Source organism: Odocoileus virginianus, chromosome 29 (assembly GCF_023699985.2).
Source record: "Odocoileus virginianus isolate 20LAN1187 ecotype Illinois chromosome 29, Ovbor_1.2, whole genome shotgun sequence".
In the NCBI taxonomy this organism is placed as follows: Eukaryota; Metazoa; Chordata; class Mammalia; order Artiodactyla; family Cervidae; genus Odocoileus; species Odocoileus virginianus.
The window spans coordinates 14,501-36,434 of record NC_069702.1 but is presented as its reverse complement, the minus strand read 5'-3'; the positions used below and the strand labels follow the sequence as shown (position 1 = coordinate 36,434).

Genomic DNA, 21,934 nt, shown 5'->3' with positions numbered 1-21,934 from the left:
ACAACAGGAAAATAGGTGGGGTTAACTTTGCCCATGAGAAGCGTCTTTGGTGAGCTATGATTTCAGTTAAAAGATGTGTTTTTGTGACAGGAGCATCGCTGGAGACCTGAAGGCTGTTTGTATGCTCCCCACATAAGGCAGCATGATTCTTTCCACCTGTAAGTAAGATGGCTCGGGCCTTTATATTCAGGGCTTGCTCTGGGCTTGGTTCTCACTCTTGAATGATGTTTGGAAGATAATTTCCCCAGATGTTGTGACAGGGTTTTGTTTCTTATTTGAATAAGCATGGTGATGATGTCATTTTAGAAAATGTTCAGCCTTAAGAACACAAAAAAACCCAAAATAGTGTCCTTAAATCTGCTTCTGTGTGTAGAAATGTGATCAGTTTGAAAAATATTTGTATTAGAATTTTAGTGTAGAGAACTAAGGACAGAAGTCTAGGATACCAAGTTCTAGTTCAGGATTTGCTGCAACCTTAGGGGGTCACCTTTGGCAACTTGTTTATGTGAGGTCCCCATCTGTAGAACAGGGACCCTCTTTTTGCCTACCTCGCAACACAGTACAATAGAGAAACAAGAAATTAAAATGACAGGTTATTCATGAACTTAATTTTGGAATTGCTTTGGAGGACTATTCAGTCCCATGTACAAGTTTTGGAAATGCATGTTACTTTACCTTGAAGACTCAGAGAGTCTTCTTATGCAAGAAATTAAAAATTGGGAAGAAAAACACTGATTTGAATACTGGATGACTATGAAAACTAAGCTCAGTAACATCAGAATAAAGCAGTCAAGGCCAGCTGACAACAGATTTTGCATTTCTGATTTTTTAAGTTGTATTAGGAAAAATTGTTTGCAATTTTTAAAATGTCATGGGTTTAAACTAAATCACCTCATAGGACCCGACACTGATTGATAAGATTTGTTAAAAAAAAAAAAAAAAAAATCCAGGCTGTCCCACTTGTACTTACCTGAACTATAACTTATGGTCTGGATCCACACATAACGATGGATGCCTGTTATCAGACTTACAGGCAAAGCAGAGTGAAGCAGTAACCTGTGTCCCCACCTCCCCCAGTGACAGGGCAAAGATGAGCAGTGACTTAATAGGAACCTTTTATTAAAAGCCACGTGGGCAACTGTTCTTCATGTCTCCTGAGATCAGAACTAGAGAAAAGGCTGTAAATAACAGGAAGGATTCAGTTATATATAAAATAAACAGTGAGGGTTGAGACAACAATTAGATTGCCCAAAGGATTGAATAAGATTTTGCCTATTCATGGGGATATTTTGAGGATCATTCTGTCTGGCCTGGAAGGGCATGGGTTTGATGAACTATCACCGTCCTTTCCAGATTCTGATAATTTGATTGCATGGTGAGAATCACCACTTTATTTATTCCAACAAATTGCACTTAGATGTGGCTCTGTTGTCTCATGGGTGAAACAAAGGAGTGTTTACTGCCGATGAGAGGAAACCCATGGTGTGTTAGTTCCAACTGAAGCCGTATTTCTAAGTGTTTTCTGGGCCACAGTCATTTGAGAAACACATTGGTGGTTTTAAGGGTTGTCATAGAAGCCTGGCCTCCTAGCCTGCTGTGGGACTGGAGAAGGTGGAAGGTGAGTGTTGATCATACAGACTGGTGGGCAAAGCCTGAGGGAGGTACCAGGGCCCTGTTCCAGCGAGGGTCAGTTTGTGAAACAACAACTGATGGCTGCTTTGAGGACAGACCCAGCCCAGGAGAATTACTTAGGGCACAGGGACCAGGGAGAAATGCTGGGGTCTCGTAAAGTGACCACCTCCCTTCCTTCCACCTCATCATCACCCTATTTCTCATTTCTTTCCAGTTTATAGAGTAGAAGGAAAAGTAATCACTGAGTGCTTCTTGAGTCTTAGTGTGTCCGAAGTGTGCCTGGGATACTGTTAAAAGGCAGTTTTCTGGACTCATAATTTGATCTGAGAGGGTGAGGTAAGGACCCCATGATCACGCTACCTTTCCTGGGCCTCTGATTTCAAAGCCCCTCTTATTCCTTTTTGTTCCTCCTTGGGCCACCTGATGTGAAGAGCTGACTCACAGGAAAAGACCCTGATGCTGGGAAAGATTGAAGGCAGGAGGAGAAGAAGGGGGCGGCAGATGAGAATGAGTTGGTTATATAGCAGCATCAAGTCAATGGATATGAGTTTGAGCAAATTCCAGGAGATGATGAAGGACAGGGAAGCCTGGCGTGCTGCAGTCCATGGGGTCACAAAGAGTCAGACACGACTGAGCAACTGAACAACAACAACATTCCTCATTGTATTTGAGTCCCACACGAACCCCTTTAAACCAACATCCTCTGTTGTTTCTGTTCCAATTAATATGAAGATAAGGAGGGTGGCTGCATAGGCATCTCTAAGGTGGCCCAGTGATGCCTCCTCTTGCCGTCCACATCCTTGCATGATCCCTCTTCTCTAGTATGGGTGGAGTATGGTAGCTGGGCTGGAAAGTGTTCCTGGGAGATGCGCTTGCAGCAGACTGTAGCTTCTGTCTTAGCGCTCTCAGACTCCCTATCTTTTGGAAAACCCACTGCCATGCTGTGAGCATTCTTGGACAGCCTATGGAGAATCCCCATCCCCACGAGCCATGCCACCAAAGCCAGCAACAGCTGTGTGAGTGAACTTCAAAGCAGATTCTCCAACTTAACCTACCTCCCCTTTACCACAATGTCATGAGCTTTGTGAAATTTTCAGCTTGATTCAGAGGCATCCAGCAAAGCTGTACCTGGACTCCTGACCCACAGAAACTGTGAGATAATTTCTGCCTTTAGGTTTGGCATCCAACAATGAATAGCTAAATCAGTGGCAAAACCTAGGACAGCCATGGACCTAAGGAAGACTTGGCCAGTTTGTCTCAGGCTGGAGTTTGTCTTCTTTCTGAAAAATTGGCTCAGTGTTAATATGGACACTAGAATACATGTCTTTCCTTTTGTTTCTAAATCATTTCATTTTTATCCCCCCACAGCTGCATAAAAGCAATAATGCCCACAGCAGCCACTGTCTGGCACTGGGTTTGTGAGGTTTCCACGCTTTTTTGTGTGTGACCGGCAGATGCCCTGCTGTGCAGTGAAGCCCACTGACCAGCATCTGTCTCCTCCCTGCCCTCGGAGAACGTGGCCCAGTGCTGGCTGCCAGCGGGTCTGGTGGCCATCAAGCTGGCCAGATGTCTGGGGTGTGATGTCCGTGAGCTGTTCATGACCTTGGAGCTCACAGACCACGTCCTTCTAGGAAACACTGCTCTGAGACCTGGTGATGAGTTGTGTGCAGAGTCCTCCTCATGATAGCTCAGAACTAGCATGGAATAAAGTTCTTTCCTGGAGCAAACAAGGGCTTCTGGAGGTGGAATGTTTGATACCCAGGCTTTGCTGGCTGATGCTGTGAACAGACGGGCTGTCAGTCTTCAGGGAGATTCCGCCTCTTCCTTCAGCATCTTTGCTCCCAGGACACCATTTCCCCTAGTGCCCCGTACCCTGAGCTTCCAGAGTCCCCTCGCCCTTTCCCTCACACGACAGCCCCTCAGGCCCAGCCAGGCCAGCACTGTTCTTGTCCTCCACCCAGAGTATCAGATACTGTCCCACGAGCTAGCTGCCTGTTTTCTATTAGGAACCAACAAATCCCTTAGTGGAGTAACTTGAAGCTTTCAGACAGGATAATGTCCAAAAACCAGTTTGGGATCTAATACACAGTCACTGACTTATTTTGTCAATATATTTAATTTAAAAGACACTAACATCTCTGATGACTATTATTTTTAGAAGAATGGAAACACACTGTTTCTTAATTCTGTGAAAGGAGTGTCCTTTTAATATAAGAGGAGGCGCACACACATAACAAGGAAAATTTGAGGCTTCAAATACATAGAGCATAAACTCAGAATCGAGGGTATCTTTTAAATATTTTTAAATTTAATTTTTATTTTATATTGGAGTATAGTTGATTTACAATGTTGTGTTAATTTCAGGTATATAGCAAAATGATTCAGATATATATATATATGTATATATTTTCAGATTCTCTTCCCATATAGATTATTACAGAATATTGAGTAAAAGTTCTCTGTGATATATATATATATGTATATATATATATATATATATATATATATATATATACACACACACACACACACACACACACACAGTAGGTTCCTGTTGATTACCTATTTGATATATAGTATGTGAAGAAAGCTGAGTGCCAAAAAATTGATGCTTTTGAACTGTGGTGTTGGAGAAGACTCTTGAGAGTCCCTTGGACTGCAAGGAGATCCAAGCAGTCCATCCTAAAGGAGATCAGTCCTGGGTGTTCATTGGAAGGACTGATGCTGAAGCTGGAACTCCAGTACTTTGGCCACCTGATGTGAAGAGTTGACTCATTGGAAAAGACCCTGATGCTGGAAGGGATTGGGGGCAGAAGGAGAAGGGGACGACAGATGATGAGATGGCTGGATGGCATCACTGACTCAATGGGCATGAGTTTGAGTAAACTCTGGGAGTTGGTGATAGACAGGGAGGCGTGGCGTGCTGCGGTTCATGGGGTTGCAAAGAGTCGGACACAACTGAGTGACTGAACTGACTGACTGAGTATGTATATGTGTATCCAAAACTCCTAATTTATCACAACCTCACCTTTCCCCTTTGGTGACCATAAGTTTGTATCAAGGATAACGTTTTAAATTGAGTAAATATTTCTCTGAAAAACTCAGTGTGTTTCTCAACCTCTTGTTTCCTCCCTCTCTCCCCCTTTCCCTCTCTTTCTATGTTCTTTTCTATCTTTCCCTCATTGGTGTGGATTTTTGGTTTGGTGAACAGAAAGCCCTTTTTTGGTGCCTGCTCAGAGGTAGAAATCCAAGCTAGAAAAAAAGCTAGCTATGTGTCACACCTCCCAGATGATGTGGGGTTAAGTTCACTAAAATGTATCTGTCTTCAAAAGTCCCTTAATAGATCTGGAGTGGAGTGTTAGTTGCTCAGTCCTGTCTTACTCTTTGCAAACCCACAGACTGTAGCCCACCAGACTCCTCTGTCCATGGAATTCTCCAGGCAAGAATACTGCAGTGGATTGCCATTTCCTTCTCCAGAGGATCTTCCCCACCCAGGGATCAAACCCAGGTCTCTTGCATTGTAGGCAGAAGATTCTTTACTGTCTGACCTACTGGGAAGTCCCAGAAATAGATCTAGTGGTGGAAATTTACGGAAGTCATGAAGAGGTGTGCCCTTTCTGTGAATTTCTGGGGGTGGGGGTGGGGGGTGGTGGGGGTGGGGGGGAGACGGTTCTTATAGTGGACTTAGGAAGATCAGCTCCAATAGCCCAGAGCCATTTTTCCAAAGCCAAAGTTTTCCAGATTTTGCCATTCCCTGAATTCTTCAGCTGTGAGTGCAGCTGCCCTAGAATTCCTGGTCCCCAAACCACAGCCTGGATTGTGTGGGCTGGGCCACTAGCCTAGTCTTTGGCTCGAGGCAGCTCTTGAAACGAGCTAGTTACTCATGTTTTCAAATAAAAGTCACCAGCCATCTATTACTAGCAAAGTTGTTAAAAGCAAACTCAGGAGGAATGAATTTCACTTGCCACACTGATTCAAAACGAAACTCTTTCATCGGAGACGCCCGGAGATGAACGTGAGGTTATACACATACAAACCTGAAAACATTAAAACGCGCCAGCTTTGCTTCCCAGACAGCAGTCTCTGCTTGGGTTTATCTGAAGGGCTGAGAGCCTCCGGGAGATGTGAGAAGTGGTGCTTCTCCCATTTGTTTCCTTCTCGCGCCCCCTGGTGGAAACTCGTCCCCAAACCGAGCCCGGCCAAAGCCAGGCGCACAAGCCCAGAGGTGGAAAGGAGACCAGCGCAGCTGGGAGAAGGCGGAGCAAGCCTTCATAGGAAAGAACGAGAACATCAAACAAAATGAGAAGCCCAACTCCCTTATCCATGAGAAACGTGCCAGTTCCTAAAGGTCACAGAGATTACGCCGGGATGTGATGCCCTTTTCCTGATTTGCTGGTACAAGATAGATAATTAAAAACGTTTGCTGGGGAATAAGAAGCAGATGAAAAGAACAGTGCAGATGTAAGCTCGGGAGAGGAAGCTCTGATTCCTTCCTGCTATAATCCTCAACCCTGAGTATAACCTTCCAGCAGGCAAATAGTCATTGTCTGTCTCTGGGGCATTTTAGATTGTCTCTGGCAAAGGCCAGATGTGCATGAATTTCTGCCTAAATTGGAAATTTTACGAAGGCGCAAAAAGGCTTTCAATTTTACAAAGGTGCAAAAAGGCTTTCTCTTTGCAGGTTAATGAGAAAAACAATTCAAAGAATAGCTTCTGTAATCACCGTGGGCATGTGGCAGTGACTTCGTTTACTCACTCACCTGAAAGACCTGTGATGCTGTAAATAGAAAATGACCATGAATCCAATAATCATTGTCATTTACTTTGGCATGAATCAACACTTTCAGTCTGTAAACAGAAATGCAAGTGTCTTGAAGAGTCATGCCAAACAAGGACCATGTTTGACTTCTACAGTTTGTTTTTCACTCACTCATTGATAATTCACCAGGCAGCAGCTAGTTGCTAGCAACTGTTTTCTGCAGAACTGGAACCATAAAGAAGGCAGAGGTGGGCCTCCCTGCTCACAGCTGCCCTTGGCCTTCAGCGGAGACAGAACAAAACCTTATCGTAATTAAAGTCATGGCAGAGTGGTATCTTTATTTGAAGGCAGTTGTCTTTGCTACTGAATGAGGACAAATAAATGTTTTTTTAAATTGGAGTATAGTTGTCTTACCAAGTTGTGTTAGTTTCTGCTGTACAGAAAAGTGAATCAGCTATACATATACGTATATCCCTTGTAAGGATATTGGATTTCCTTCCCATTTATGTCACCACAGAGTATTTAGGAGAGTTCCCTGTGCTATACAGTAAGTTCTCTTTAGGTATCTATTCTGTACATAGCAGTACCAATCTCCCAATCCATCCCACCTCCCTTCCCCCCTCCCTTGTTATCCATGTTTGTTCTCTACATCTCTGTCTATTTCTGCTTTTCAAATCAAATGAATATTTCTGAAAAATCGTCCTCCTAAATTCCAGGCTGCAGAAGAGAATAAAGATAACTGAGAGATTGTTGCTGGATTTATAATCCACTCTGCTGGCGTGTAGTCATGTGGTATAAATTCAGTGAAGAAGGCGAGGCCTTTCCCTAGTCTCCAGATATCATTTTTGCTGACAAATACCAGCAATTTCCCTTTGAAAGCTCTATATATTTAATTTAAGGAAAAGACCCCGAGGCTGGGAAAGATTGACGGCAAAAGGAGAAGTGGGTGGCAGAGGATGAAATGGTTAGATAGCATCACCTTACACAATGTGGGTGAGCCTCACCTAATCAGTTGAAGGCCTTCATAGAGCAAAGACTGACCTCCATCCACTAAGCAAGAAAAAAGTGGGACATCAGCCTGCCTTTGGACTCAAGCTGCAGTTCTTCCCTGAGTCTCCAATTTGCTCCATTGGATTTTGGACTCACCAGCCCTCATAACTGTGTGAGCCAATCTCTCTCTCTCTCTCTGATCACCTTGATAAATGTGAGTGTCATGCTTACAAAATGAAAATGCCTTTAAAAGAAGCACTGCAGTACATGTTTACTGTTACAGCAATTTGCTGTCGTATCATTTACACCTCACCAAGAGTATGAGCCTCTCTGGAGAGCTGTTGATAGTGGGAAGCGGGCCTGTTAGCGTCCTGAGTGGGGTTGGCAGGGTAGAGAGTGGATTCAGCACAGGAGCTGGGGCTGAAGCTCAGCTTTACCCTGCCTGGCCTTCCCCCCTTTCTGTCCTCAGAGGGACAACCACAGTCTGCTTCCATCTGCGAACACACAGCACATGAACGAGTTCTAGGAAGCCGAGTGATGGGAAAGGTGGGAAACTAAATGGCTAACTGCTCTGTTCTAGGCATTCCCCTTTCTATCTTATGCAATCTTCTCATCCACAAGGAGAGGCTCATTATTACACTCAACGACTCCACCAAGCTCTGTGGGCTTACATTTCTGCTTGGTTGCTTTTAGGCATGTGGCTTCGGACAGGTCACCGCGCCTTTCTGTTATTCCATTTCTTCTGTGCACCGGGGAGAATAACATTCAGTTCAGTTCAGTTCAGTTCAGTCACTCAGTCGCGTCCGACTCTTTGTGACCTCATGAGCAGCAGCATGCCAGGCCTCCCTGTCCAACACCAGCTCCTGGCATCCACCCAAACAAATGTCCATTGAGTCAGTGATGCCATCTAACCATCTCATCCTCTGTTGACCCCTTCTCCTCATGCCTTCAATCTTTCCTAGCATCAAGGTCTTTTCTAATGAGTCAACTCTTCACATGAGGTGGCCAAAGTATTGGAGTTGCAGCTTCAGCATCAGTCCTTCCAATGAACACCCAGGACTGATCTCCTTTAGGATGGACTGCTTGGATCTCGTTGCAGTCGAAGGGACTCTCAAGAGTCTTCTCCAACACCATAGTTCAAAAGCATCAATTCTTCGGCACTCAGCTTTCTTCACCATCCAACTCTCACATGCATACATGACCACTGGAAAAACCATAGCCTTGACTAGACGGACCTTTGTTGGCCAAGTAATGTCTCTGTATTTTAATGTGCTGTCTAGGTTGGTCATAACATTCCTTCCAAGGAGTAAGCGTCTTTTAATTTCATGGCTGCAATCACCAGCTGCAGTGATATTGGAGCCCAAAAAAATAAAGTCTCTTCACTGTTTTCACTGTTTCCCCATCTATTTGCCATGAAGTGATGGGACCAGATGCCATGATCTTAGTTTTCTGAATGTTGAGCTTTAAGCCAACTTTTTCACTCTCCTGTCTCACTTTCATCAAGACGCTCTTTAGTTCTTCATTTCCTGCCATAAGGGTGGTGTCATCTCCATATCTGAGGTTATTGATCCTTCTCCCGGCAATCTTGATTCCAGCTTGTGCTTCTTCCAGCCCAGCGTTTTTCATGATGTACTCTGCATATAAGTTAAATCAGCAGGGTGACAATATACAGCCTTGACGTACTCCTTTTCCTATTTGGAACCAGTCTGTTGTTCCATGTCCAGTTCTAACTGTTGCTTCCTGACCTGCATACAGGTTTTTCAAGAGACACATCAGGTGATCTGGTATTCCTATCTCTTTCAGAATTTTCCATAGTTTATTGTGATCCACACAGTCGAAGGCTTTGGCGTAGTCAATAAAGCAGAAATAGATGTTTCTCTGGAACTCTCTTGCTTTTTCAATGATCCATCGGATGTTGGCAATTTGATCTCTGGTTCCTCTGCCTTTTCTAAAACCAGCTTGAACATTTGGAAGTTCATGGTTCACGTATTGCTGAAGCCTGGCTTGGAGAATTTTGAGCATTACTTTACTAGCGTGTGAGATGAGTGCAATTGTGTGGTAGTTCGAGCATTCTTTCAGATTGCCTTTCTTAGGGATTGGAATGAAAACTGACTTTTTCCAGTCCTGTGGCCACTGCTGAGTTTTCCAGAATTGCTGGCATATTGAATGTAGCACTTTCACAGCATCATCTTTTAGGATTTGAAATAGCTCAACTGGAATTCCATCACCTCCACTAGCTTTGTTTGTAGTGATGCTTTCTAAGGCCCACTTGACTTCACATTCCAGGATGTCTGGCTCTAGGTAATAATAACATTAATAATAACAGTATTACATTATTATTACAGTAAGATCTTACTATTACACATTGAAATAGTGTAGGGAGTGAGTTGTGTTTGTATGTGTGTATGCTCATTCAGTCATGTTTGACTCTTTGTGATGCTACAGACTGTAGCTCCTCTGTCCATGAGATTTCCCAGGCAAGAATACTGGAGTGGGGTGCCATTTCCTACTTCAGGGGATCTTCCTGACCCAGGAACCAAACCCGTGCCTCTTGCATCTCCTGCATTGGTAGGCGGATTCTTTACCAGTAGTGTCATTCCCATAGGGTGTGAATTAGTACATGATAATAAGATCTTTCTGTAGTATCTGCATATGGTAAAGGCTTTGTTGGTAGGAGTGGGGAACTGCCTCTGTTAGAAGGTAGGTTTTATTACCAACATTTTCCAAATGAGTTTCCAGAGTAGTTGCCCCAAATCATATTGTTGCTACAAGAAAATGGAGCCATGATGTGAATTCAGGTGACTCTGACCCTAATGAACACTCAGCTCCGTATCTGTCCTAACACAGAAAAAAACATTTGAACACCAGTTTTACCATTTCATTTAGCATCTCTTGGATTGATGTTTGATTTCAGATAAGCTGCTGTTTCTTTTTCTTCCCACCCTCCTCCTCCTTCTTCTTTTATTATATCTGGAACAAAATGTTAGACTCATGACCTACTATAAGCTCTGGAAGCTGTCTTCTTCAGCCTTACTGTTCCACTTAGTCAAAAGGACGTGGTTAACCCAGCTTTCTCTGTGGCCAGCATCAAGCTGTGAGATACCATGCGGTAGAGTGAGTTACTGAGAAATAGAGCCTAAACGCAATGTGATGGTGTAGAGATCAGGAAGGTGTTTGACATGACTGGGTGCCTTCCTGGGCTCAGCTCCTCAAGGGGCCTTTCCTCTCGAAGTAGGCCCCATGTCCCCTTGGGGAGGGGGTTGGGCCCTCTTCCCTCCACACTGCCAAAGGATGGAGCAAATCTAGCTCTCTCAGAATCAAGAAAAGAGCAATTGGATGGATTTTCAAGCTGTTGTTAGGTTTCACCGCTTCAGGGCCCACTCGAGCGAAACAGACGCCCGGTGGCCCCCAGGTCGGGTATGCAGGTTCACACACAGGGTGTGTTCCCGTCAACGCCAAGACCTTCCCTGACAGACTTAGGCTCACAAGAGCTCTCCTCCAGAGCAAAGGGGACGGAAGAGATGTGTGGAGGTGGCTCTGCCTTTCCCTGTGAGTGTGGGGCTACTACCCTATGGCCCCAAGCTCAGGGATAACTGCCCCTAAGAAAGGAACTCCAAGAAGTGCTTTTCCAGGAGGCTGGGACAGGGAGTTCGCAGGATGTGGGGAAAGCGATCCTCCTTCGGGGAGGAAGAGGCAGCCACCTGGCGTGTGTTTGCAAGCCTCTATTTGGAAGGAACAGGTTCGCTTATACAACGGGAGACCTCCAGATCTGCTCAGAGGACCAAAGTTCCAGAGGCACGGCCGTGTATCTTCCCTTCCCTTTGCGATCCTTGCAAAGACATCCCTAGCTGATAGCGGTACTGCCCATCAAGAAGCAAGCAGTGATGGGAGGGGGGATCGGGATAGGGAATACATGTAAATCCATGGCTGATTCATGTCAATGTATGACAAAAACCACTACAATATTGTAAAGTAATTAGCCTCCAACTAATAAAAATAAATGAAAAAAAAAAAAGAAGAAGCAAGCAGTGGGAGTGTGTTTGACATGACTGGGTGCCTTCCTGGGCTCAGCTCCTCAAGGGGCCTTTCCTCCTGAAGTAGGCTCCATGCCTACTTGGGGACAGGGTGTGGAGCACTCGCCTCCAAAAGGCAAAAAGGTGGAGCAAAGCTAGCTCTGTCAGAGGTAAGAAAAGTGCAATTTAATGGATTTTCAATCTGTTGCTAGGCAGCACGTCTTCAGGGCCCCCTGTTGGAACCAAGAGTTTTCCTGACAGACTTAGGCTCACTAGAGCCCTACTACAGAGCAAAGGGGATGGAACAGACGTGTGGATGCGGCTCTGCCTTTCCCTTTGAGTGTGGGACTCCTCCCTAAGGCCCCAGGATCCAGGGGAAATTGCCCTCGCCCTCACCCTAACCCTAGCCCTACACCCTAACCCTAACACGACACCCTAACCCTAACTGACACCCTAACACTATCCCAAGAACCTAACCCTAACCCTGAGCCTAACCCCATACCCTAACCCTAACCATAACCTGACAATCTAACCCTAACCCGACCCCCTAACCTTAACCTGGCACCCTAACCCTAACCCAACACCTTCACCCTTCACCCTCACCCACACCCCTAACTTCTAAACCCTAAGCCACAATGTATCCCACACCCTAAGCCACACCCTTAAACCTAACCCACACTCTCCCCCACACCTTACTCACACCCTCAACCCTAGACTTACCTTTTGAGGTACTACCTGCATCATCTTCAATTTCGCACTTCTCATGCATCACAAAAGACAAGGGAGTCATATTTCAAACATGGATCCAAGACCCATTAACCACATAACAGGAATATAAACACTGTGAACACATCATTTAAATCACTTGCACCACCAAATACCTCTCCACCACATATCCTATCAATAACAGTGGGACAATATGTATGTCATACATATTGTAACATTGCAATCTAATGCCCAACAGTAATCTGGGTAATTATATACACAAGATATATTTAAACCATAAATATTTAAACAAATTCCAGTTTTTACGATGGTTTCAATCCTCACAAAAGTAGGATTAACAGCACGTTTTTCCACTAGGATCCAAAGCATTGCACAAAATGACAGTACAAATGTCATGCTCATCATTGACAATGAAAATCTTAATTATGACCGTCAGAAAAAAGGTCAGCATGGTTGCTCTAACAGATTTTTCAGTGTTCCAATACAAGTTCTACCCAAATCCATAAAGAAAGACATACGCATCAGTTCAGTTCAGTTCAGTCGCTCAGTTGTGTCCGACTCTTTGGGACCCCATGAATCACAGCACGCCAGGCCTCCCTGTCCATCAGACATATGCATAGGAAACTACAAATTGAAAGCAAGTCTCTTCAGATAAATATTGGACATCATCTGTATTAATGTTTAAGGCATAAACAACTTCAGACATTCTTCAAATTCACAGAATGACAATAAGAAAGTATGGCTACACACAATCCATTCAGTTTTATAAACTACCAATGAATAACCTCACAAGGAATTTAAAAACAGATGACCATTTCAAATGTCATTTTCAATTTTTAATAGCTTTGATCTATGAACAAGACTGTAAGACAGAAAATTAAACAAGTATGACCGAAATAAATGAAGTAAGTCCTCAATAGATATGAAAACATCCCATGGTAGTGAAATGAATTAACATAGTTATTAGGACTTTAATGCACAGACACACCTCCAGATTCGATGTGATCAGAATTAATATTTGGCAAAAAATACAAAAGCTGATTTTAACAGTCATATTATTTTTCTTTGTACCCCTAAAAAGAAAAACAAACTTGAAAAACAAAATCGAACTTGGAGACTCACATTTCCCAATGTCATATGTCAGTATACAAAGCAACAGCATATAAAACTTTGTAATACTACCATTAACATATGCATTTAAATGAAATTGGATGAAATACCCCCAAATAAACACATACTTCTAGATTCAAAGTTTCACAAGGCAGATAACATTCAATTAATGAAACTGAGGGTGTAACAGGCAGGAAGGCCAGGCGTCTCCAAAGGGAGGAAATAGGCTGCAGGTGTCAGACGTCTATTTTTTATCTCTCTCTTAAGAGGCAGGAAGAAACAAGCTAGTGTTATCTTTTTTCCCCTTCTCGATACAAATTTATTTATTTCTTTTTTCTTTTTTTTTTCATTTATTTTTATTAGTTGGAGGCTAATTACTTCACAACATCTCAGTGGGTTTTGTCATACATTGACATGAATCAGCCATGGATTTACATGTATTCCCCATCCTGATCCCCCCTCCCACCTCCCTCTCCCCCCGATTCCTCTGGGTCTTCCCAGTGCACCAGGCCCGAGCACTTGTCTCATGCATCCCACCTGGGCTGGTGATCTGTTTCACTATAGATAATATACATGCTGTTCTTTAGAAACATCCCACCCTCGCCTTCTCCCACAGAGTCCAAAAGTCTGTTCTGTACATCTGTGTCTGTTTTTCTGTTTTGCATATAGGGTTATCATTACCATCTTTCTAAATTCCATATATATGTGTTAGTATGCTGTAATGTTCTTTATCTCTCTGGCTTACTTCACTCTGTATAATGGGCTCCAGTTTCATCCATCTCATTAGAACTGATTCAAATGAATTCTTTTTAACAGCTGAGTAATATTCCATGTGTATATGTACCACAGCTTCCTTATCCATTCGTCTGCGGATGGGCATCTAGGTTGCTTCCATGTCCTGGCTATTATAAACAGTGCTGTGATGAACATTGGGGTGCACGTGTCTCTTTCAGATCGGTTTCCTCAGTGTGTATGCCCAGGAGTGGTATTGCTGGGTCATATGGCAGTTCTATTTCCAGTTTTTTAAGAAATCTCCACACTGTTTTCCATAGTGGCTATACTAGTTTGCATTCCCACCAACAGTGTAAGAGGGTTCCCTTTTCTCCACACCCTCTCCAGCATTTATTGCTTGTAGACTTTTGTATAGCAGCCATCCTGACTGACGTTAATGGTACCTCATTGTGGTTTTGATTTGCATTTCTCTGGTAATGAGTGATGTTGAGCATCTTTTCAAGTGTTTTCAAGTGTTAAAAAGAGGTTTTTTCTTAAAATTCTGTGTTGCTATAATGACACCTGGTTCCACCTGAACTTAACTTCTCTCAAACCTTGAGCTAACCAAGGCATTTTTCTTATGGAAATGTTTGCCTTAAGCTATGTTAATGTACTATGTATTTACCCTAGACTCTATCTTCAAATCGGTTCTGCCTAAAGGCTCAGAACTGACTTGACAACCAGTGTGTTTTACTCATACCTTGTTCTCCTAATCTATGTTAATGAAGCTATATATTTGCTTGGAAATCTGCCTTTCTCCAAGATTCATGTCAATCGTTTTATGGCCCAGGATGACTCACCTGGTGCCACTGGTATCTCCATGTATCTTGTGGGTGAGGGGCCTGCTGCCATTCTCTGAGTTTTGAGACATTTCCTTTCTCTAATTAGTAGACTGCTAGTAGCTATATAACATCTGGCTAAAGACTAGCAGGGGGTACTCTTTCTGCCCCCTTCTGATGTCTATGTCAGAAGCTCTTTTATACTTTAATAAAACTTTGTGACACAAAAGCTCTGAGTGATCAAGCCTCGTCACTGGCCCCGGATTGAATTCTTCTCCTAAGGAGGCCAAGAATCCTGGCATCTTTCGCGGTTCGGCAACAACTTTTCAAAACAATGGTCTTTTCAAAAAATGATGATAGAAAAAAAAATGATGATAGATGATGAGTATACACCTGCATACGAATGAAATGGGGCCCATATCTCAAACCATATAAAATTAAATCTTCCCTCAACATAAATATAACACAATCAGCCCTCCATATGCATAGATTGTCCAACTATGAAGTCATACAAATATGGATGTAAAATATCACAATAAATTCCAAAGTTTAAACTTTAAAGTGGTGAATATTGACTTTCACCTGCTGGCACTTCTTTACATGTCATCTCCATTATATCAGCTATTACAATGAATCATGTGCTGTGCTAAGTCACTTACATCGTGTCCAACTCTTTGGGATCGTATGGACTAGGGCCCACCAGGCTCCTCCGTCCATGGGATTCTCCAGGCAAGGATACTGGAGTGGGTTTCCATGCTCTCCCCTTCAGGAGATCTTCCTGCCCCAGTGTTCAAACCCATAATATCCTATGTCTCCTGCATTGGCAGATGGGTTCTTTACCACTAACATCACCTGGGAAGACCCAAGACACATGAACATCAGTGGATTTGGGGATCCACGGGGCATATACAGAACCATGCCTCAAAGAAAACTGAAGAATGACTTTAAAATCTCAAACAAAACATGAGTATATGTGTTCACAACCTTGATGTAGCAAGGGTTTCCTCTATCTGACAAGTGCCATGGACTGATGAAGGACTATGTGAAGAATACTTCAAAGTCGATTTGGCAAACACAGCCTAAGTTGGCTATATTTAGTCCTCAAATGAATAAGAATGTCATTAGTAGTGGTGGTTTCAAATAAGTAGCATGTGAAGCTGTTTACACTTATTGTGATTCGCAGTATACCACATCCACAAATTTCAGTAGCATTTGTGCAAAAACCATACATTTCTCAGTGGAAGCTTCTACATGGACTGTTGGGATCAGAGCTCTAACTCATACAGGCATACTTTTACTTTTAAAATGATCCTGCATGATAATCAAACAAAACACTGGATTAACACCTAGACAGTGTTTGAACTCTGTACTAAATAATTTTAAAGCTAGTAGATGGAGTGAGCTGATGAGGAAGACTACAAACGAGTCATGTTCTTCAACTTGGTCAAACTGCTGATGGTCATACAAGTTAATGAAAAGTTAAGCCTGTTGTCATTAAATCGGTTTAAAAGAAATAGAATAATAAAATGAATTAGTAAATCTTGTTTTCTTAATAAACATTGTATTATTTCTGCACAGCTTTTTTACTGGTATTAATAGAATACCTTAAATAATAACGTCACAGTGAAAAAGATTCACATTCTATATCTATTCACATCTATAATTGATGCCATAGCTGTTTGATACTATTGCTTGAATGAATACAACTTATGTGACTTCACAAACTACAAACACTACTAACATAATAGGTATTAAAATACCTTGAGTGACATGAGCGTTAAGAATTAGTAGAGTTGCTCTCATGAATAATGATAGTATTATTCACTCTAGCCATGGTACTGGAATCTGTACATTAACACCCCTGCAAAGGAAACTGAAAGGATAGAATAATACTAAAGGAACTTCATAACTATAAATTTAATCCTACTGTAATCATTCAACATTGTATATTTTCTTTTAAACTAACTTTCATATTTGGTCTACTCTAACCTCTTCTGTGTTCACATTATGCTATACTTATTGCTAACAGTAAAAATACCATTGGAGCTCTAATTAATTTTTTTTTTTTTACTTGCAATGCTAGTGATAGAACCAAAGGCTGATATCTACATCAAACAGGAGAAATGTAATGGAAACTAAACAATTTTATGTAATAACATTGCCGTGCTCCTATACAGTCAAATGGACATTCAAAAGGACATGATTTTTCTGAATGTTTATTTCAGAAAGTTAGAATTGGATGACTGCAAACAATAAAACTAATAATATATTAATACATAATGTTAATAATATACAGTTGGTCATTCTTTTTCCTATTCTACCACAGCTAACTGACTGGAAGTCAGTTTTAGTAACTACTACTAACATAAGACCCTCATCAATAAGTGAAGATATATAGGAAAATCCATAATATATCTAAAAAACATCAAAGATAAAATGATGATAAAAAAATACAGTGACATCTTAGTTGGTATAAGAAAACAGGATGATTATGAAAGCAAAGCCCACGATCATGTACAGGCCATGGAAGCCTGTGACTGTCATGAGTGTTGCTTTCTCCTTCATCTGAGGTTGTAAAAAGTGCTTTGTGAAATCCTGAGGTTTGAAGCACTTGTAACCTCCTGAAGAGACTGCAATCAAAAGGGTTTCTAGAATATCCTGATGATTTCCATCTACCAGGCTGTGGTGAGCTCAAGCAATACATACTCCAGAGGACAGAAGACAGACATGTTGGGAAGTGGGGATGACTTCTACTGCACTTAGGGAGAAAGGGCATGTTGCTACTCAGCCTAGTACAAGTGTAGAAGCAACACCTCAGTGATTAAACCTTTAAAGACTCTATAAAAATGACAACGACTGGTAGGAATAAACCTTCAGAAGTGCCTTCTCAGACCTCCCGTCATAAGCACAAGCATAATAAAAACACTGAGTTTTCATGGTCTCACACAAAATTAGACTCACTTATGACAATGGCCGGAGAGGCTCCTATAAGACATCAGGGCTGGGCTTTACTGTAGGATGAACATCGGTTGAGTGCATCGCTATGTGTTATGGAAATATGTGTTATTGGCAGGGTGAAGGCATATTCTTGAATAACACAGCAAATAACACTACAAATTCAAGGAACTTGGCTACAATGACAATAGCTGATTTCATGATGGCTACTGCTTGGTAGAGCTAGGATTGCCTCTCCCATTAAGTACCTCAATGGCGAGCTGTGATAGTAGCCATTAGTTTCTCACTGGAATTCTCACTTAGAAACCGAACCTAATACTTGCCATGTTGACTAGCACAAGAACAGTGAAAGCTCCTTGTAGAAGCAAGTCAGACAGACATGCTTATGTTTTATCACAGAAGCTGCTTATGACTGGTCCTGCTCACAGACAGATTGCTAATTCCAAATTTATAGACAGTTATGCAGATATTCTTTACCAACTGAGCCACCAGGGAAGCCCTAATAGCTCAGTTGGTAAAGAATCTGCCTGCAATGCAGGAGACCCTGCTTTGATTCCTGGGTCGGGAAGATCCCCTGGAGAAGGCATAGGTTACCCACTCCAGTATTCTGGCCTAGAGAATTCCATGGACTGTATCGTCCATGGGGCCACAAAGAGTCAGGCACGAACTGAGCCACTTTCACGTTCACATGCAGATATTACTAAAAAAAAAAAAAAAAAATGTGGTAACAGATCTAGTACCTTTGTCAAGCTAATGAATGAGTAATATAAATATGAATAATCAACTTCGTCCTTCATAGTTATTACCATCTGGTATTTGCTTTGAGAGGAGTTGAACTACTCATTGTTAAAGAGAAATGATCCTTTCCTCTCTGAAACATTTGTGAATCATTCAGTTGGGTGTGGTGAATAAAATACTTAAGGATCTAATACATAAAAATGCAATAGGCAAAGCACATAGATTTTTCGCTCCCTTTCTCAAAGGATGGAATATTTTGTATTTGCCCTGATTTTATGTCTTGACTTCATGTACAATTGTATATTGATATTTTTAGTTGAAATACAATAGGACTAAAAATATTGATATAATACTAATAAATCATGTTGGTATGTGTGGTTGTCACATAGGATTCACAGGAGATTTAAATTCACAGTTGTCAACGTAAAGGATTAATGCTATTTAGCTTCTTCATGAATCTATACCATGAATGAAGAGCTTTTCTCAACCTATCTCACTGAGGGAACTACAAGTATGATAGGCATAATATTATGCTTCAACTCATGGATTTCTAAGCATCGCTCACAATACAGATCTGATTTTCAACATTAGGGTTCTTTCAGTGTCCTTGAACAGTATTTGTTTTTCTGTTCAGTTCAGTTCAGTTCAGTCGCTCAGTCATGTCTGACTTTGCGCCCCCATGAACCACAGTATGCCAGACCTCCCTGTCAATCACCAACTCCCAGAGTTTACCCAAACTCGTGACCATTGAGTCTGTGATGCAATCCAACCATCTCATCCTCTGTCGTCCCCTTCTCCTCCTGCCTTCAATCTTTCCCAACATCAGGGTCTTTTCAAACAAGTCAGCTCTTCGCATCAGGTGGCCAAAATATTGGAGTTTCAGCTTCAACATCAGTCCTTCCAATGAACACCCAGAACTGATTTCCTTTAGGATGGACTGGTTGGATTTCCTTGCAGTCCAAGGGGCTCTCAAGAATCTTCTCCAACACCACAGTTCAAAAGCATCAATTCTTCAGTGCTCAGCTTTCTTTATAGTCCAACTATATATTCTGAATACAGAAGAAAAAAACTCATGAGTATCAAACTTGTTCACATAAAACAAGTGTATGAATTGTTATCTTCCCGACCCAGGGATCAAACCCACATCACTTCCATCTCCTGCACTGGTAGGCAGATTATTTACCAACTGTGCCACCTAGGAATCAATATACATTTCAAGAACCACTGCCATCAGCTTCTCCTGTTCATGACCAAAGTAGGAGAAAGAACATTGGAAGAAGTACTCATAAGTCTATTTATATAGTCAAGGAACTGTTATGCTGGGTACTCCAGTTATTACTGAGACAAGTCAGTTCCTCCAATGATGATGGGTATAACTGAAAAATTATTACAAATTCATGGGATGCAATGTCTACATGATAAATGTGTTCATCTTATGCTACTGCTTCAGGTATGCCTACTTCAGCATGAAGGACCTCACTTAAAGGAATGCCTGCTATTCCAGCTCAAGCAACAGATAGTGAAGTGCAGATCATTGTCCTTTGTTGAAAATAATCAGCAGTTTGTCAACATATGTAACATGCCAGAGCAAGCCTTGGGATGGAACTCTGAAAACAGTTTAGGCCCTCTTTTTGCCAAGCCCTGTGATAAAGTACAAATCAAAAAAAAGAAAAATAGCAACAATTTTGTCAGGACTGCCTCGCCTTTTCTTTCTGGATGGCATGAAGCAGACATTGAGGCCGGATGACTGCAGGATTTAATTGTGAGGTAACATTGGGTGGGGTGGAAGCTCATCCCTCTAGTAAGATTGTGGCTCATTAAACCGTTTGACTTTCATTCACTTCATGTACACAGAGTTCTATAATCCTTCGTTAAGGAATTAAATAAGTTATACTTCCTTACACCTTCACAATCTCTTGGTTTACACGAATGTAAATTCCTAGTCCAGCACTTATATGATGAGTGTTACAGGTAGTAATAGTGCATAAATGATGATGAGCAATGACAGGAAGTTTATTTATTCTCTGTTTGAATTCTCTATTTTTATATAATCAAGCAGTGAAATATACTTACAGATGTGAATATTTTAGTGGCGTGTATAAATACATGTTGACTAGTGCTATGATAACTCATAGTGTTGGCACAATAATTATCATGGTATTATGTCTTTTTCATATATTCCTTTTGAGATTCTGTTCCATTATACATTATCATAAGATATTCAATACAGTTTCCTAAACTATACAGTATGTCCTTATGGTTTCTTTCATATATAGTACTATGTTTTTGTTAATAATTAAAAAAAAACTGGTACACAAATATCCATAGCGACATTATTCACAATAGCCCAAAGGTAGAACACATTCAAGTGTCCATCGGTGGGTGAATGAATATGTAACACAGGGTATATTCAAAAGCTTTAACAGTATTCTACCATACAAAAAAATAAACTGAAATGGTTCTGCCACTGTGCAAGACATTACAGAAATTACTCCAAAACTAACACATGGAATAAAGATATATTTCAATTCTAAGTCATGCTATGTACCCAAAAGGTTTGGAAAAAGGGGCTGAAAAAATGCATATTTCTGCAGTCATATTCACAACAGCATGATTCACACTGGCCAACAAACAGAAGCAATCTAAGTGTCCATGGACAGCCAATTCCATAAACAAACTGTGGTATACACACAATGGAATATGATTCAGCCCTTCAAAGACAGTAATTCTGACAATGCTACAATGTGGATGAACCTTATGGTCATTATATTAAGTGAAATAAACCAGACCAAAAAAGGACAAACGTTCTGTGATTCCACTAGTATGAGATATCCAAACAAGTCAAATCCAAAGCCAGAAAAAGCAGAAAGTGATTCCCAGGGATCGAAGACAGTTCATGTTTCATGGAACCTACCCAGCTTCCCTTGGGGGAAGTGACTTCCCATGACATCTCCAAAACGAATTATTCAAATAATTGGAAGACATATCCAATCAAATGAATGTGGACATAATTTTACGATCAAAACCAACCTCACTCAAACTTCTCAACAGACAAAAGGCAAAACTGTATCTATGGTACCTCAGCTTTGCTTAAAACTCTATCTACAGTACCACAATTTTGCTTATGAAATTTAGCCAAAAAAGAAAAAAAAAAATTAAGTCTATCCAAAAAAGAATATAAAATTTATAAAATGAACTTTAAAAAATTATAAATTTAAACTGTGAAAAACCTTATTCACAAAACTTAAACACAAGCCACAGAAAAATATATTTACAAAATACATATCTGATAAAGGATTGTACTCCAACTATACCAAAAAATCTGGAACAGACAACCTCATTAAAATGTATAAATCTGAACACCTGGCCAAAGAAAATATACAGATAGTAAATAAGCATATCAAAAATACTCAAAATCATATATCATTAGGAAATTACAAATTAAAACAACAGTGAAGTAG

General features: G+C 41.4%; 1 long non-coding RNA gene across 1 annotated transcript; it reads left to right on the top strand.

Moving 5' to 3' along the window:
* On the top strand, positions 1 to 20,313 carry LOC139032004 (uncharacterized). The gene is made up of 2 exons (XR_011484536.1): positions 1 to 158; positions 19,605 to 20,313. It is a non-coding gene; the product is annotated as an uncharacterized lncRNA (long non-coding RNA).
* Positions 20,314 to 21,934: the final 1,621 nt, after the last annotated feature.